An 18,992-nucleotide genomic window follows, 5' to 3' on the forward strand; every position below is an offset into this window, starting at 1 on the left:
GTCTCAACTCTTAACTAATTTGTTTAATCCGGTATTTAATCGAAAGGTTAAGTACACATAGGTGAAATGTATATGCAGCAATGCACTTCTGCCTACCCTGTTATTCACATGTCCATGTTAATTTATATTCTATGAGCCCCCTGTATCACACTGCACAGTATGCACCCTGCAACACGGGGGCACGGAGAGGCGACGGCCGCGGCGATGGTATCGGGCGCACGCGACGCCCGCCCCGTGCCCCGTGCCCCGTGCCCCGCCGCCTTCAACCAACCAGTTTTTGCACTCGCTATAAACTACAAGCATTTCCATTAAGTACGCCACTGTTGAAGCTGAAACCTGCATTTAATGTGAACAAACTTTTGCCTCCTCCATTTGTAAAGGGTAGAGTTTTAGCAATGACATTCGCGTTGCTCTGGGTACAATAACAACCCGTAGTGAATTAGTGATATTGATATCTCACGTTTAGCCCTCTATCGCTTATTTTGTAGTTTATTAAACTTCTCTAAGAAACTTTTTCATCTTGTCGTGACTTGCTAATCTAGCAGATGGTCTGCAAACAGTTATCCGACTATTTCTGGGCCAATAAGTAATATTCATTTGAAATAAAACAATAACCCTAAAATACTACCATGAAGGTTAACAGGTACCTAAATAATGATGATAGCAGAGTCTTTGTATTTTTACGTGCAATAAAGAATTTAATAACAATAAAATCTGGCCCTTTAGATAGGGCGTAATAAAACGGGTAAGTACATTTCATTCAACATAGAATTTCCGAAGATATGAATTTAAAAGGCGAGGTTATGTCGAATAAATAGTCTGAAGTGTACGGTATACTAATAATACCCAACTCAACATTTTATTCTGGTATAATATAAATACTGCCATGATATTTTAACAGGAAGGATATTGGAAAAAGCCTTGTTGTTTGCCACTGAAACACGCTACTAGGTTGTTATTAAATTTAATTGGCTGATATGTTTTTCTGCATTTTACAGAACTACCGCAAAACAAAAAGGTTGAGCTAACATTTTATGCACTACTTTCCTAACAACCTGTGCGGAGCGGTGGTAGCTCAGTCGGGTAGGCGCCCGCTTCTCACGCAAGAGATGCGGGTTCGAATCCCGGCGCTGACATGTACCTTGCTGTGCTCTTACGGTGAAGGAAAATATCGTAAGGAATCCTGCATATCTAGATTTAGTACATCTAGATATGCAGGTTTCCAACCCGCAGTGGACCAGCGTGGTGGGAAATGGTCCAAGCTTAGGAAGGCAGTTTAGATCTTAGGGATATGCACAAAGGTTCCACTCGAGAGAGCCAGGTGCAGGTACTTACCCCCCCACAGAGAATAGAATAGAATATAATACCTAATAACCGAATAAAATCTTTCAGTAGGTATTCCATACCACTATTTTGCCCAATTTAATTTATAGGTTTTATATTTTACCTCTGTATGTCTTGTCTACTTTATATTATTATGTATATTATGTTGTGAATGGAAACAGAAACGGTAGGTATGTAAGATATCTTTATAGGTTCTTCAACTAAAACATAAGCTAGTAAATAATACAGTACAGTTTTTTTTCATAAGTTACCTACCTACCTCATTAAACAATTTAAAGATAACAAAACATGTACATATTATATTGCCATAAATACAAGCGGACTGCCCCGAGCGCTGTGATGTCGCATCGAATGGCAATTTAACGTGTTTGAGATGAACGATTCACGGAGTGATTAATGTCGTGATTAACACAAACAGTTCGATCACAAACCACGCACAAACAACGCATTCTACAGTACAATGCTTTGTTCTCATTTCACGGGATTCTACAACAACGACACAAGTATAATGAGACTTGGTGCGTTATTGCCGGTTTCATGAATGAAAAGATCACGTTGGGCAGAACTTAAGTTCGACATGCTGCCCTGTGATTGGTTGAACTGCCATTGCATGATTTAAGTCCATGCTTACGTGGATTTACTCAAATGAGGACCGCTCACTGCTAGAGTTGAGGCCACAGAACTATATCGATATAGTTCTGAGGTTGAGGCAGAGTCGAGCCTGCGTTGGCGTTAAGAAACCTTTAAATTGGTTTTATAATAGTATTGATACAAAAAAACTACGGCTTTTTCACTACTTATTTTTGTACTTATAATGTTAAAGTCATCGTAATCGTTTATAGGTACTTAAAGAATACATAGTGCAATTATATTTCAACTGCAAAGTGCATGGTATTAATTAACGAGTGTAAAAGCTGAACCTTTAATTTATAAAATTAAATAACCAACAATAATTCCCTTTGTAATGTCAACTAATTTCAGTTTTAATTACAGTAGAATACGGGCGTCGATCATATTTCACGCGTGCCTTGTAATAAATTATTCTCTCCTCGTGTAATAATAAATATATTATGCATACTTTTCTATAGCCTCTGCCAGCCCAGCTTAATAAGCTTTTCAACTTTAAACCTGTAAAGGTTTTTGTGGTTTTATAATATGTAGGTACTTATGTAAAAAAAAACACACAAATTGTAAATAAATTAATCATAAAGATTCCCCACACTTCGTGTCCATACATATTATTATGAGGTAGCTATTCGTAGCTACTAACTAAAATAATATATTTTCCGAGAAAACTTTGAGTTCACTAGCACCGACCGTCCATACTACCGTAAATTGAACATTGAACTACTAATAATGCAAATAGTATGCTTCAGCGCATATCTTGTGTAAACTAAAGATTCTACTTTTTCATTCAGTTATAGTATCATTTGTAGCAGAAAGTGAAATGTATTGTAAATTATGGAAATTTGAGAGTAGCTTGTCTGTCGAGGAGACTGTCGGCTACGGACGTTACACGCTGTACAAGGGAATCACAAGCTCCCTGTCAGTTATGGCTTATCCATGATACATGAGGTCACGCGGTCGGCAACGGCCGGTAGCTTTAAAAGTCAAGAGATACTCGATTGCCTTGTGATTTATAAAGTTCATGGTGAATTGGTGACTGATATCAACATAGCGTAAACGTTTATACAGAATTTATACGGTCTTCTTACGGAACACCAATGCAGAATTGTACATTCCTAATTAAGTATGTATGTAAAACATAATAAATAAGTACTTACTTACCATAGAAAAAAAATGCCGTGAAAAAATTGAAAAAGTTTATTTTTGGACAAAAACAAATTCTGCACATTCATTAAATCGCACATGTTAAGATGTTGACCAAAAAAGTATGTGGATTTTTGCAAATAGTTGTAATTGTGGGAGGTGGTGGAGGAAGGCGGATGGTATCGAGCGGGCGGGCGCGCGCCCCGCTCCGCGAAGCCCCACGGGGAGGCAGTGAGTCCGCAGCCTCGACGCCCGACGCTCGCCCGCCCGCCGCGACCGGCGCCAGCAGCCCACGTGACCGCGAACCAAATCTACCACCCACCCTCAATCACCACTGTGGCCTGTTGTGTAAGACTAACAAAAAAAGTTTAAAAAAGTGATAATGGTAAAGCATGGTCTGTAACACCAGACGAGTGACTATCGAGTAATTTTGGCCGGTTTCGGCGCCAGCGACCGCCACGTCTACGCAATGCTACGAGGTATGCCATTTTTTGGTACATAAAAGTTTTGTTGTTAAGATATCGGATGAAATTTTGAAACCTTAAAGTCTTTATTGTATAGACAAATGTAACATGTATATACATAGTAACGTTTAGATTTATTTATTTATTATTTACAGGAAGATAGGTAATTTTGATTTTATTAGATTTTTCATGAAATAAGTCTTTTTCAGTATTTTCCCTGTTTTACTATAATTTTGAAGTATGAAATACCTAGGTATGTATTTTTCTTACCTTAACATGAGTCGGTTCTAGTACACCGATCTTTCAAAGTGAATCTAGATTAATTTCGAAGTGGAAGTAAGCACCAATACTCACAAACAATATAAATAAGTAACAATATTATAATGTGCCCTATAAAATGAACAAATTACACTATGACGTGTGGTTAATGGGGCATCCTAAATATGATCTGGCGTGATTGCTGGGAGGCACGGCCTATCTCCCGGCCGACCAACTTCACCACACTTGTATCCTCAAATATATTTCATATCTCATTTTATTGATAGGCAGCACAGAAAAAATATAACTAAGTACTTCAGAATCGTAATATGAATAATAATCTTAAAAAGTTTATAGATCAGATTAAAGAAAAATAATAGATTTTTATTGGATGAAAATTAACACCGCTGTATCTTGAAAGAAAATTCCACGACCTTTTTCTTTAATGAAATTCCTTTTCTATTGACCTATTGTTAAGATAAGGGTTTGCCACATCCAGCCAAGAAATAAAATGATGTCACTTTACATTTAATTTTATGATCGTGACTACTGTCGATTTACATGGTGTTTATTCAGTTAAGACTTACTTCAACATAAAAATCTGTTTTTTTACAGTTACCGATTCACATTTTTTCTCTTTGTTGTGTCGAGGGAACACTGAAATTTACCAACAAAGCATTCCGTGGCAGAACAGCCGAACATTTTTGACTAAGCACCACAGCTCACAACAGTAGTGGCTACTATGGTTACATACATTTCTATTTAAAAAAATCTATTTAAATACATTAACTAGATGCAATTTTGTTTCATTTTTTTTAAGTAATAAGCCCTTGCCTCTAATTGCCAACGGCGGCTATAAAAATCTGAGTACAATATCAGATAAGTACGGTCAGCTGCTACACTTCTGTACCTTGTCAAACTGACGAACCGTCAATATTTCAATGAATTGATAAGCGATTTCATATTGACAAGGTACAAAAGTGTATAGCTACTTATGCAGCTGACTGTACAATCATCTAACTATTTTTATTGATCGGTTTAAATTTACCAAACTGGCATCTTTTCGACAAATAATGCGTGAAAGGTGGTTTACTTGTAATTGTTGCTGTCACTGTCTAATACAAATATTCAGATGTGACAGCATCAGATTTATTACTCAAGTAACGTTTATCTGACCATTGAAAAATCAGCCCTAAGATGAAAGAATTTGAATCAGAATTTAGGTATATGTATATTTTTGTTTCTATCCAAATTAATAGGTAATTGTGTATTGTTGTTACGCCATTATGATATTGGTAGTTAACGTTGTAGTTGTGAAGATTTAGTTCGTTATGGCAGTGCTAGTTCGCGTATTACTGGAATGGTCGCTCGCCCTCTCATGCCGCGGAAGCAAAGAAAAGCTCACTCTTAACTAATTGCGAGGGCTCTAGGCGAAGGAGAATCTGTTTCTTTTTCCAACTGAGCAAATGAAGGAAAACGGTTTGTTGAAATGGTGTTTAGCAGCTTTAAATAGACGTCTTGCTTTTCTGTTTCTCAGGCCACCTCTTTTAATACCTACTTCTAATGAATAAAAAATCTGTTTTGAGAATTATTACTTTTAACATACCTAGAATAACAAAGAAGGAGCTTATAAAAAATTACAGGTAGTCAAAAATATATTTATATATTGTAGTATAATATGTAGCATGTAAACTGCATTAAAAATCCATTAAAAAACCAAAATATAAATGAAAAGAAATAAGTACAAATAAATAATACCCACCCAAGTAAATAATTACCATATAATTAAGGCAGCTACTCTTTATAATATCGTAAAGTCTACTATTATTAGTATGCTACGCTTGCTACGGCGTAGCATATTCGTAGCTCGTAGCGGTGTTGTAACTTGTAATAACACGCTCCTTGTAACTTGTAATATTCTGCCGAGAAGCCGTTAAATGTCGTGTCGCTTTCACTCCTAACAAGGCGCTCAGAATAATCCGGAAGACCTATTCAATAAAAAATACCTGGCAAAAACCACGTCCAACCAGTAATACAACCGGCGTTAAGGTTTGCGTTATAAAGTGTTTTTAATTTTTTTATTAATCAGTTGCTTGACGACGGCGTTTAAGACTGTTATTGTAAAAAAAGTACATAGCTTTCAGGCAGTTCATCGCCATGCCAATATTACTCAGGCGGAAAGCGTGCCAGATAAATTTTGTACACAATTTTTGCAGCACATTTCATGGAACGAAACTTCCCTAGTATTTGATCTCTTAACAAAGACAATATTGCACATTCTTAGTCACAAAGTGTGGAGCTGGGAGCAAGCCTGATTTATTATACGTTCATATTGTTCATATGTCACGAGTCTGCGAGGATCGGAGGCAACCTGCGCGGCGGCTGAGGTAAATTACTAACATATTAGTCATAGGTAGTCACGTCAAGCACTCTACTAAAGTAGTTTGTTCTTCATATTTTTACGATGGTGATATTATTATGGTTGGATTTGATAGGGAGCATCGTATTTTGACCTTTTTAAACCCCCGAGCAGGACGGTCAATCCACTCTTGTATTTATTTTTGTGTGTGTGCAGTAAAAGGTGCAATTTATATTTTTTTAAACGTTCCATAACGGATATTGTATCAAATTTTAATACTGAAACTTAATTGAATATTTTTAGGGGTTTTAACTACATTAAATTTACACATAATAGGTTCAATAAAATAGTAGGTAGGTATAAAGATAGGAACTTATAACAGTTACAGCGATCCAGTAAGTTGGCAAAGACTGCGGGGCTTGGCATTGCTCCGCGCTGATTGAATGGAACTCACAATAGAGGGTTCATTCAGACACGACTTTATTTGGCAATGCAAAAACTTCTCACCGCATTATCACAGGGTTATTCTACTATCTGTATCAGTAACACACGAGTCCACCTTGTTCTATCAGTCTATCAGTCAACATCACTGCGATGATGCGACTTTATGCTTTCAAACTCTTCCGAAACGGTAATCAGAGATTGCTTGCAACAAAAACAAGGCAAGATTTTTGACGTCAGTTTGTCCTCATGTGATATCGCAAGTGAAATGGTGCTTCGTGCAATGAGTGACGTATCGCCTACTCAGCACACCCTGGGCAGTGGGCAGTAAGCGATAATAATCGTGTCGAATGTCCACGCGTCAATGACTTTTCATGGCATTTTGTTACTACATAGGTATGTATATGTAGCAGACACGTAGATCAGAAATCTTGGCTGAGCTCCACGCGGGCAACGGAACATTCAAATGACATTTTTCCATGTTCCACCAAAATGCATATCGTATTTGCATACCCTTTTCACTTGGCTTGCTTCAAGAAATGCAAAGATGGAGATACGTAGTATTATGTATGTAGGATTCGTTTCGTGTCTCTGAAAACTTGCGAAACTATGTTTTATCTCTGTGATTTTTGTGATGAAATTTATGTTTAAAAATAATTTTGTTAATTAATTTGATAAATAAATAATAAAAAATAATGATAACGTAAGTAAGTAAATCATAAATAATGACAGTGACTATGATCTTATGTGAATCACGTTTACACAACATGATTTTTTAATTCATGCCGGATAAATTTTCTACTGGAAACCTATCACCTTAATAAACTTGTTGTTATAGTAAAGAATTGTTTTAAATAACCGCATAGTTTAAAGAAACAAAGAATAAATGAATACCGTTCTAGCCCTTTCTGCCACCGAGACAAAGGCCAGTTCACAGGAAATTCGTTAAATGGAGCCTAATGAGTGGTCGGCAAACTAAAATAGGGACAAAATAGTTTTTATTTCCTTGAAATTACATTTAAAGAAGACTATTCCTCTGTTTTATTTTGTTTACTCTCTTAATATGGTCCCTTCCGTAGTTTTGTAAACACATATCTTGTTTGGTTGCGCCACAGGGATTTGGTCAACTGTTGTTGTAGTAACACACACACATATATACCTGTACCTTCCTGTACACAAACCCCCTTATTCATAAAAAAGTTACTGGACGGATTAACTATTGAACTGTTCTGTCCCTCTCTAACAGAGAACAATTTGTTCTTTGACAGAGAGTGACAAAACAGTTCAATAGTTAATCCGTCCAGTAACTTTTTTATGAATAAGGGGGAAAGACTTTAAATAAATTTCGTTTCCTTAAAGTTCTGATATACAAACTCAAGTCTCAAACTCATTTTCAAAATAGAATATCAGATCTATAAAAAATAATGGTACCTACGTAATATTAATACTTTGCCGAATGCCCTCACCCCATAATAAAACATCCTATAGTAGGTAAACCAATAAAATTCCTACCTAAACGACTAACCGATTGGTCCTCTATTCTTAAAGAATTTATTATCCATTCACAGCACACCATAAGCTTACGGTCACATAATTTAAACATTGAACAGTTTATTATTAGGACCTATTAAAATAGGTAATCGATAAGGCCGATTATTAATAGACTAGAATGTCTGTATCAACTACCTAGCTACTAGACTATGAGGACTTCAGAATTTACCTACTTACTACGCCCTTTGAACTACCTTAATGAAGTAGGTAGTGTTTGTATTTTGTTTTTATTAAGTGTCATGTGAATTAATTTATTTTTGCCCAATAATGACTTTTGTACTAAGTACCTTTTTTACTGGCTTCTTGCTCCTAATATCGGGACTAAATCATAAATGTTAAATAGCTCGATAGCTATTTACTGACTATGTATAAATTGAAATATATAAATTGTTATACTTAACTTAAAAGCTCTTTCACATTAGTTATTCAAAATAAAATTATACGTTTTAGTAGTAAGTATAATGAAATATACGTCCCTAGGTGCGGTGCGGACACGACTAATAGTATAATATTATTTAATTAATTATAATAGTTTATTTAATAAAATAAATATAGAATAATTTTCAACGCACACAATTTCTACCTTGGTTTGTCCATTCAGTCAGTTTATCAATAACCTACAATATTTACAGCTATATCACAGTAATTTAATTTAATAGCGATATAAACCATTTGAAGGGATAATATTGCTGTATTATACTTATAAAGTACCTAACACCGATTGTAGCACATAATATGTATAAACACTATAAACTTGTATCGCGCGCACCATGCATTATCGTAATTGACACGCGATCTGCACCCCGCATGCCACTGTGATATGACACCACCTTGCATTCCTAATAACTACTCTTGCTAATAACCTGAACAGTGAGGTTACCACGATCTACCATTAGCAATTAACAATGCTCGTCAAATCTGACGTAACTAGTATGGATCTGACAGATGTTTCACAGGCAAGCGACGTTACTCATGGATTTTTGGTTGCAGTTGTACAAAGTGGACCAAAACGAAAGCTGCACACTTCACACAGCGTCAGTTATAATTCTTCAAACTCACACAATTTACACTGCCAATGAAAAGTAAACAATAAAGTGTGTCAGGAAAAGCAGGCATCAACGTACGCATTTCCTTCTGAGAGACCATAATTGAATCACAAAATATTTCACATTACATAAGTACCTACTTAACTTCATGTTCTTGATACATTGTGTGTGGGAAGCGATTTCCCATTCACTCGACAAAATCTACACGAAAGATATTATGATTATGACATGACATGATCCATATTTTTTCACTATTTTGGCGTGTTCGTTGTTGACCGTTGTCATGTCATTTGTCAATGAGGCACAATAGTCGGCATTGACCTGTAAATACGGAAGTAGGTCGTGGAGTGGCTCGGTATGGTTCTTTGTAAAAAGGCTTTCAGTCATCTCGGAGGGTTGTTAGTGACGCTTGAGCTAGCTCACGAGCCGAGACGTGCCGGCGACGAAGCCTCTAGCCCATGCCATATATGGTCCATGAAGAGAAAAACAAAAGTAAAATGCCAACATCACTTCCTAACGAGCTCAGAAGGGCGATTCTCACTCAGAAGACACACTTTGTATGAAATATATACGAGATATTATGTACATATGTTATCATGATGATGTCGAGAGACTGAAAATCATTAAGTATACTTTCTTGTGAAGTTTTCCCGTGGTAATTCTGGGCCGTGTAATGAAAGATGTCACCGTATCACGGTGAATTATTTAAATCATTATTGGGTATTCTTAACTGCGGCCCTGCTATTTAAATTAAAATTGTTTTTGTTATACAATTTAGTGTAACAAAACAAAAGGGCTGAGTTCCGTTTATATGTTAAGGTCTTTCTCAGATTCTATTTTGTTTTGACGATACGGCCTTCGGAGAAGGAGAAAGGAAATGTAGATAAAGGACCGAGTACATACTTTCAAGGACTCATAATGTTAATGGGTGCTGTATATTATTTAGATGAATTGAAGGCGTGAAATATTTCTTGAGTAGCTATTTGATATAAGAAAGGCGAAGATGTAAAGTAGACATAGGAAGCTTTTAAAAACGATACCCTTTAGGAAAGTTAATTAATTGAAGTGAAGCGCTATGGGACGCCGTCACGGTGAAAGCCTTCACAAAGAGCTCTTTTAATCAGACTGTGTTACCCGATCCAGGCCGTGGGTACTTTATTGGCGAGTCTCAAAGAGAACAATTTTAGAACAGTTTTTCCAAGCTTCACAAGCACAGATCAAACTTAATGTAGGTTTATAATGTTTTTATTGCTGTGGTGTATGCAGTACACATACCATACAAGTAATATGTAATAAGTATTGGTGAAAATAACTTTTAACCAAACCGTTTTGATAGCTGATCGAATTAATTATGTTTTTCCGATGAGTTTATACTTACACATGCACATCGGAAAAAGTTTCATTCAGTTTTACGCATGACCAGATTTACCATCCTGCTAATTACAATTGTAATTAAAAGGTAACCGAGATAAGCATAATTTATGTATGCTATTACCAACATATAGCAACGGCATAACTACATCACTTACCTAGGGTTAATCGAAAAGTCGAATACCATCGTCGAGGGCCATCATCATGTCTTAACGAACTTGTTGTTGACCCTATTACGTACCTAGTGTAGGCATACTCTGTATAACTAACACGTGTTACTGAAAGCGCAAATAAATCGATGGTAGTGAGGCTAATGAAAGACATGACCAACTACTGAAATAGCCGCGGGCAGGAGGGGGCAGGTTGCGGTGCATTAATCATGACAAAGACAAATGTGGACAAATGAAGACTGCAATCAATAAGCAGTGGCGGTGAAGGACGCAGCCGATTGTTACATACAATTGCCCCCATATGAACAGAAACTTTCCAAATATTTCCCAGTGGAATACTTATCTAAAAGCGGAGGAAATAAGGGTTGAATACAGACTTATTGAGAAAAACATATATGCTAAACTATGTGCTTACTAAGATGTCTGTTCCCTACGATGGTATCAATGAGTACTAATATTGTATTTTTAGATGAGTGTTTTTGTATGGTTACCCTACGATGCATTTTATAGAATCAAGCATAAGTACATGAATAGTGATACAAAATATAGGTATATGAAATACATCCTAAATATGAAACTGGAGTGAGACAGGATTCAATCTTATTACAAGTTGCTATAACTTCTCCAACGGGCCCGGTGAGAGCCGTCGCCTTCAATAAAGCCGTGTTGTGAATCGTGTGATATTATCGACGAACCTTTCAGTGCCTGTAAGAAGAACCTTTTAAATCTAATAAATATGAACGACATCTATGAAATGAAGATACGTAATATGTGCAGTGTTTTAATAGAAACATCCACACTCTTCGTGCCGTTTGTGCGTGTGACAAAAAGCTATTTAAACTTCGTTGCCGACTTCCCTAGCTTTTAATTATAAATGTCGGCTTTGTTTAAAACGATCTGACATGTTGGTGTCAGCCAGTTATCATCAGGTTGTGGTGGTAAGCGCCGCGAGCACGCACCGTGGCGATGAGCCCGCCGCACGCGACGCCGCCGTCTCACTGACGCACTACTGCTGAAGATATTTACACAAAGGGGGTACGGTTCAGTTGCATTCCTATAAGTACATAATTTTCGCCACTAATTATATTGTTTGGCAAAAAAAATATGACTCGCCGACAATATAAGGCTCTAAACCAATTCGACCATGGCGGTCGTTAATCGGTTTATCCATATTCGTGTCGAAACTTTTAGGAATGCGACCGAATTTACTTAAACGAACTTTAACCTGTAGTTATTTTTATTCTCGATTTTGTTACAAAGATAACTCCGTCAGTAGGTCACAGGCAGGGTGGAAAGGACATTTGACAAATTAATTCTGTGTTTTTGACATAACGAAGAAGTTAGCTTGTCGTTTGTTATTCCACGTTTAGGATTTATTTTGTGAGCTCGTCAACGGCAAACTGGAGCTTTTCTTGCGTTTATTTTCCACATTAGTCGCCTTGCGTGTCCTCGTCTAGGTAAACTTCAAAGACATTATGCGGCTGTCCAGAATGGCAGACACATAAAAATCAAATGAGTTATGGAGGCCTTTCAACAGTATATAACCTAAAATAGTTTTCCGAAATTTACGTGAAGATTTTAAGAATGCATGTTTAAATTAAGCAAGAATAGTTTTCTCATTTTAAGTTAATTATAGAGAGATTAATTATTATGAGAAAAAACTGAAACGTTAAACGTTATATTTACCTCTTTGAGTAGATCCATAACTGAGAGATGAGTCAGAAATGACCGCTACTCGAGCTGCCAAGTTGCTTTCGTATCGTATACGTATACATTAATTAGTAGGTAAAGTTGTTATCAAGTTGGTACACACAGTAAGTCAATTTATTGGCAGTTAAGAATAAGTAATTTATGTATATATTTTAAATATTTTGAAATAGTGCACAATTTATTTAGCTGTAGATTTTTTATAGAGATAGATCATGAAACATTAGGCACCATATGACAGAGTGAACGTGAGTGCGCACTAAGAGCGACTTTGCAAAGCCGCAGGTCCCGGCATTTTTAAATGCGCATCCCAAACAGAGCCGAGAAGAAAAGCACTGGCACTCGCTTAGCATAGCCATCTCGTTAGGTGCAAGTTTTTGTTCGCCCAGTTTAAAAGTGATAGGTAAGCTGATTACGTATGAAATGGAAGCAGACAGACAAAGGTTAAACGGCTGTCACATTATATTGGAATATTTGTTTTTTATTTAATTGAGCTGAAGGGTCACCGTTGGATTTGTCTTATAACTAACTGTCCCTACGAGGCCGCTCTGAAGGCCGCCCCCGCTCACTGTCAAACTAAATTGGAGTAAATCGTAACAAATGTATCAATGATGTAACTCATTCGTTTCTATTATTATATTTTGCGTTGTTATGTTTCTGTTGGCTGTTTAGAAATATCATAATTTCACAAAAAAAATATAAAAACACGAAAATTCACTCGATTTGAAAGTAGAAATACCTCATATTTCCTCTGAGGCACAGTTAAAATGCCTTTTCCTGTAGTAAGTCCGGTCTCATAAACTACGAAGTCATGATGTACGGCTCTCGGTGTACGATAAAGAAAGTGGAAGTGTTGCGGCGGCGGCAGATTTAGTGCTTTTGACACTTCTAAAATTAGTTCCTTAGTCCTGCGGTATGAAGACTTATTACTCCTCACGAAAACATGTCACCTTGGCTTTCCGCTGGCAACACAAACTTGTTTGTTATTTCACTTCACAAACTTTCCTTATCTCGTCTTATTCACGGAGTGGGCGGAAAACTCGGCGGAGGATAAAACATTTATTTATATTTTAGTATAATTAATTGCGATTTTGTGTGTTTGGGAAAAGTGTATTACCTAGAATATTTGTTTCGTTACCGAAAATGTTATTGACGTTTTCGATGAAAAAATAAACATTCTCGTCCACATGGACTCAGTAATTTTTCACGTGCGCGCGTGATAAATGCGCTGGCGGGTAATCGTTGGGTATTTTTTCAGTTTCCATCCGGCAATGTTCGCGAATGAGTTCTGACAGCGCGTCAGCGCGGGGTTAGACAAATCGGAATTTTATCCGGAAGCGACAGCCTCGCGGCCGGGGACGTATTTAAATTGAACGTCACTTTTGTGTACGAGTACAATAAAAAATTGTGAATCCGTATTTAGATTTTAGTGACAGAATCCAGTTATGTTTTAGCTTGACCTACCGAGGTATATCATATTTCTGTAGGACCTTATCAATTAACTGTAGGACCTTAAAACATTATTATATATATATGTTTATTATACTTATTTTTATTATTATATTAATAAGCTGATACAGGTTTATAAATAAAGTTTTCAACGTTACCATCCTGAATTTCCTCTTAGGCCTATTTACAATGTTACATGTTGCTAGTAAATTAGATTTTTAAGGTACAACAAGTATAAGAATGAAGCCCGAATAAACTAGGCACTTAAGCTCACATTTTCTCGGAAAAACTAAGAGCCACCGTATCACTGTTAAGTTTTATAGTATTGAAATAGCTTTTATATAGGTGAATATCCAGAAATAGCACGACTTTTATAACTTTTAGCAGCTATTCAACGGCGCAATTTTGGTAGTTTACGGTTTCAGATTTACAACCTTGTTTTCCTTCTGAAGGCACAATAAATACGTAGTTAATAGTCCACTGACCGGAAACGAGGGACACGTCGGGAAATATATCGAATACTAGTTATAGACAACTGTACAGGAGGTCAGATTCAGATACATTACGCTATACCTAGAAATACCAACATAACATGCAAGGTTATGGTGGAAGTCATTACGCATAATGAAAATCTTTGAGTTTTATGTGGTTTTATGTATGTTTTTTAAAATTTATTTATGATAACTCTGAAACAACTGTCTCTCCAGCTCTGTTAGTAAACTTCGATGATTCGATATCGCTATAATTAATGTCTGAAAAACAAAAGTACAAAAATGCAAATACAAATACAGTTGCAGACAGTTGGTGTAGTCAGCAGCAATAGCGTGCCCGGAAGTGTGTCCGCGTTGCGTGCGAAGGAAGTCACCGACGCCGGAAGTCCCGTGACTTTGCGACTTCCGGTAAACATGGAGAGCTTCCGTCTGACCCTTTATTGTGCTATTGTAGGAATATTATATTTTACAACCCCGGGATAATATTTGGTAATAAAACATTGTTATGTAGCCGCTGAGGCCGAATGAGAAAAAATAAAGCCGTATCTATAAATAAAAAAATAATGAATGGTTGTCTGGAAGAGATTGCTTTTAGTGATTTAAGCACTTAGCCTGTTGGAGTATTTACAATTTACAGCATAAACTAATAGTGTTTTCTGAAAAACAAACAAAATAATGCCTATTATTTGATTGTGAGGAAAGTTTATCTAGATTTTTTTAAAAGGTATCAATGTACAATTATTTATGACAAGTGAAAGTCAGTGAAGGCTCGGGGCGAGGCCGCAGCGGGTGGTGGCATTTCAGCGACTTCAAAATTATTAATTTAAACTTGGGCTGCGGCACGAGTCGATGTCGGCAGAGGTGGCCGTTCGATCACGAATCTGATCTTCAACAACACATTATTCTGTTTATTGGATTGTAATTTGTAGCTCTAGTGGTGAAGGCTCTGCGGTGACACCCAAAAATTCTGGATTCGATATTTGTTTTCATCTAACAAGCCTTCCCACGAGAGCTTCGCATCGCTTTTAATTAAACTTATATCTTAATCACAGCATAAAAAAATAACATTGTAGGGAAAATCAAAGTTTCAAAGTCTGATGTTCAGTAGTTTTTGAGTTCTATAATTAAGTATAAGAAATGCAAGCTGTGTCTGCAACTATATTCTAAGACCATTTAATTGACTAATGATACATTTATCATAGATTATGCTCAGTTTTGTAAAACAAATAATAATAATAAAAAAGTGATCGAAATAAAAGTTAAACAAATAAAATAGAACCGAGTAAAAGGTTTTACTATGAAGCTATTAAACCCAGGAGCACCATTGAACGTCAGTATAAAACTCCTGTTGAAGTCTTATTGTCTCCCACTTCCGTACAATGTGAGCGCCTATTCCGTATTCCTGAGTGCGACTCGACGACTCCGTTGTCGACTGGGAATCTATCGAAGCAGTTTTACGAGCACTAAGCCGAACTACCCGCGCGGTGTGATTTGGCAATGTTTATTGTATAATGTGGATGAATTGCCGGCTCCAGAAAAACTGGGTCGAACTAAAGTAAGAAAATAACTGGGTGGGTTCAGAGATGTATTTTGGCGTTACGACAAAATTTATGCGAGATAAATAACGAAAACTGCGCCGCGAATCGTATGATTTTATTAGCTCTAATTCATTTTCAACCTACCATTCTGCCGCATGAGATTCTAAGGTATACCTACTCAGTAAATAGTAAGGAAAATATTTACTCCGTTACAGTAAAATCCAATTTTTGTTCCAGATACGTGCAGTCCGCACCGGACAGGCCGCTCAGTATGGACTTCGCTCTCTGGATCTACGGGAAGTTCGTATTAAAAGGTATACAACTGGCTCCTTTACATTGAAGATTATATGTATACATGTATATCATTTAGATGTGTTGAGGTATACAATACATACGTTTATTGCCGAGTACGCGACGTCGCGAACAAGCGCATTTATAAAGCCTTTCATTTGCGTCGAGCAGGCAGTTTGTATCTCGTTCAATATTGTCGACGTTACACGATTACATCATCTCATTCAAAATGCAGTAGGCATAAACTTGACAAAGCAGTTGTCAACTGCTTACCTTTTAACTTTGTGGGGTAATGGAATTAAGTTGCCGTTTGCGTTGTCGTCGGGCGAGACGACGGCTGCGGCGCGGGATCAATAGCTCGTGAAACGTTGTCAGACATAATACTGCGGATTAGGCTCGCGCCGAGGTGCTAATAGCATTTCATGCCACTGACTCTCATTGTTACCGGCGTCATCGCTGCTTCGAATGTACTGTGTGATTCTCTACACGAGTACACACAATCCACTAGGCATTCTTACTACTACTTATAAGTATGCTTGTATGACATTAACTAAGTTATGTTTCGACCTAAATAAGGGATTTTTTCTCACCCTAAAATAATATGAAAAAATCCGTTGGTCTGTCGGCAAGTAACTGCTTAAATTATTGCTTTCTGAGCTCAAACTTGTAAAAAGAAAGAGACGATTTGTAAGGAAGTGCTGAGTCAGCTTTCTCGTCTTGTTTGCTGTTGTATTTGGGTCAGTCAGTGTTGGTTGGGTAAAGTAACTATTCATAGTTTTAATGCCGAAAGAATAGTGACTAAGGCTGAGCGTAGGATAGCAATATTCGATGAGTGATAGTAAGAGCTTCACCAAACTACATAGTATGAAGCTAAGTCGCTTTTCGCCTCTTCCTGCATCATGTAAGTACCTATAACACTGAATATTAACTATCAATTTTTAATAGAGACATGAATGGAAAAATAAAAATAAAAATATTGATTCATACGAAGCGTCGTTCGATTTGTTCAACCTTGTTTGCGGTCTCTTCGTAGATTTATGAAACATGAAAAGTTCTTTTTCGAGTAGGTTTGTGTTCGAAATTAATCGTATTAACTAAGCTGAAACTGTCTAACTTACATAATCCGTTTAAGAGAATGAACGGTGAACAAAGTATAACCCACTTTTCTCTCTTTTCATTTAGTCGATCTGGCTTTAATAGATACGATAGTTCTAGTGAGTATTTTTAAGTAAAGTTTTGCATATTTTATTCAACATAAAGCGAGTTATATAGCCTAACTACGTTAAAATAATCCTTAAACACCAAAATTTAACAACATCTGAATTAGGTAAGATTAGCCGTTTTTGACCCCAATTAGATACTTAACTTTTGCTGTATAACATTTCACAGGCATCATTATGACTTAGTGCCAACGTTGGAAGATGAAAGTGGAAAATGTTTGGTCGCTACCGTCTGGTTCAAGGTGGGAGATGATGTCGATAAGGCACGGATCTCACAGCGCATGGACCTATTACACTCGTCAGAACTAATCCACTCTTTTGTGCCTATGTAAATAATCCACTATTTTAGAGAACTAATGAGCATAATATTATGATGTGTATAAATCTTAGTACAAAAATATATTTATTTTTATTTTTTTATTTATTTATTCTAACTGACAACTTAGATCCAATTGTGTTAGTTACAATATTCTTATACTATATGTTAGTATCCTTATTCTACAGATTGGGCGAGTCGTCCCTCCCGCCTATTAATTGTTTTCAGATGATAGTGAAGTGAGATTGAAGAAATTATAAAAAATATAGGCTCAAATAACAGTCAAATCTGTTGGTATCTTTTGAGTTCAGGATTTATTTGTATTATGTAATAATACGTGATAATGATAAGAATTTAAGTAACCCATTATAGTTGGTGTTCATGTTACACTTTGATGTGTGTAACCTATTTTAAATAGAATTACTAAAACGTTTTAGTAAAATTTTCTAAGTTTGAATCAGCTCGCGCAAGTGAGGTAGGTCCATAAAGCTCCTCATTCGACCTCGACCTTCCGAATGTCGTGGAGCAGGTACTCGCACGGCCGCTGCTTGTGGCTCTAATGTAAGCCCGGAGCTGGCGGCGCTGGTTGATAACACCCGGCTAGTCCGCCGTCTGATTACATCTGACTTATAGGTACCGAGATCAAACGCGATGACCTTATGACCTTCTTTGATAATTTGGGAAAGATATATTATATACTTATACATAAGTAAGATACCTGATTAGTATTACTCTTTTAATATGGAGAAGTCTATATACGTTTTTACATGGGATAGGTGATACACACCTCAAGTTGAAAGTATGCTCCTTTCGTGTACTCCACTCGACTCACCAACACTCGAGTCACCAGCATTTCAACCGTAAAAGGTACTATTAGACGGTATTTAAAAGCTTGTTAAATGTTAATTGCTGGTTTCTCGTATTGTGGATAAATAGCAGTTTAAATAAATTTACAACTTAATGTTGACAATTACTTATACTTTACGTAACAAGCAATTCCAATTTATTATGAAACGTTTTATTTGTAAATTACCCTACTATCTTCATGAATCATGATACCTGTAAATTATTCTTGGTATAGCATGAATGCACAGTTATCAACTGTGAAAGGGAATGATGTTACCCCAACTTCAGTCGTTGCATGTTTTGTAATATCGAACTGCAACTGTAGTGATAATAAAATTTTCCCTCAAATTCTATCGGTCG

General features: G+C 36.6%; 1 protein-coding gene and 1 long non-coding RNA gene across 3 annotated transcripts in view; one reads left to right on the forward strand and one right to left on the reverse strand.

Moving 5' to 3' along the window:
- Positions 1–18,992, reverse strand: part of LOC105388337 (pseudouridine-metabolizing bifunctional protein C1861.05) — a 115,845-nt gene that overhangs the window by 21,086 nt on the left and 75,767 nt on the right. The window lies entirely within an intron of this gene.
- Positions 3,360–18,992, forward strand: part of LOC105388315 — a 54,394-nt gene continuing 38,761 nt past the window's right edge. For both annotated transcript variants that reach the window (XR_005253874.2, XR_005253875.2), the window contains exons 1-2: positions 3,360–3,593; positions 16,197–16,273. This is a non-coding gene — a long non-coding RNA (CD82 antigen). The remainder of the gene's footprint in view (positions 3,594–16,196; positions 16,274–18,992) is intronic.

Source organism: Plutella xylostella, chromosome 15 (assembly GCF_932276165.1).
Source record: "Plutella xylostella chromosome 15, ilPluXylo3.1, whole genome shotgun sequence".
Lineage (NCBI taxonomy): Eukaryota > Metazoa > Arthropoda > Insecta > Lepidoptera > Plutellidae > Plutella > Plutella xylostella.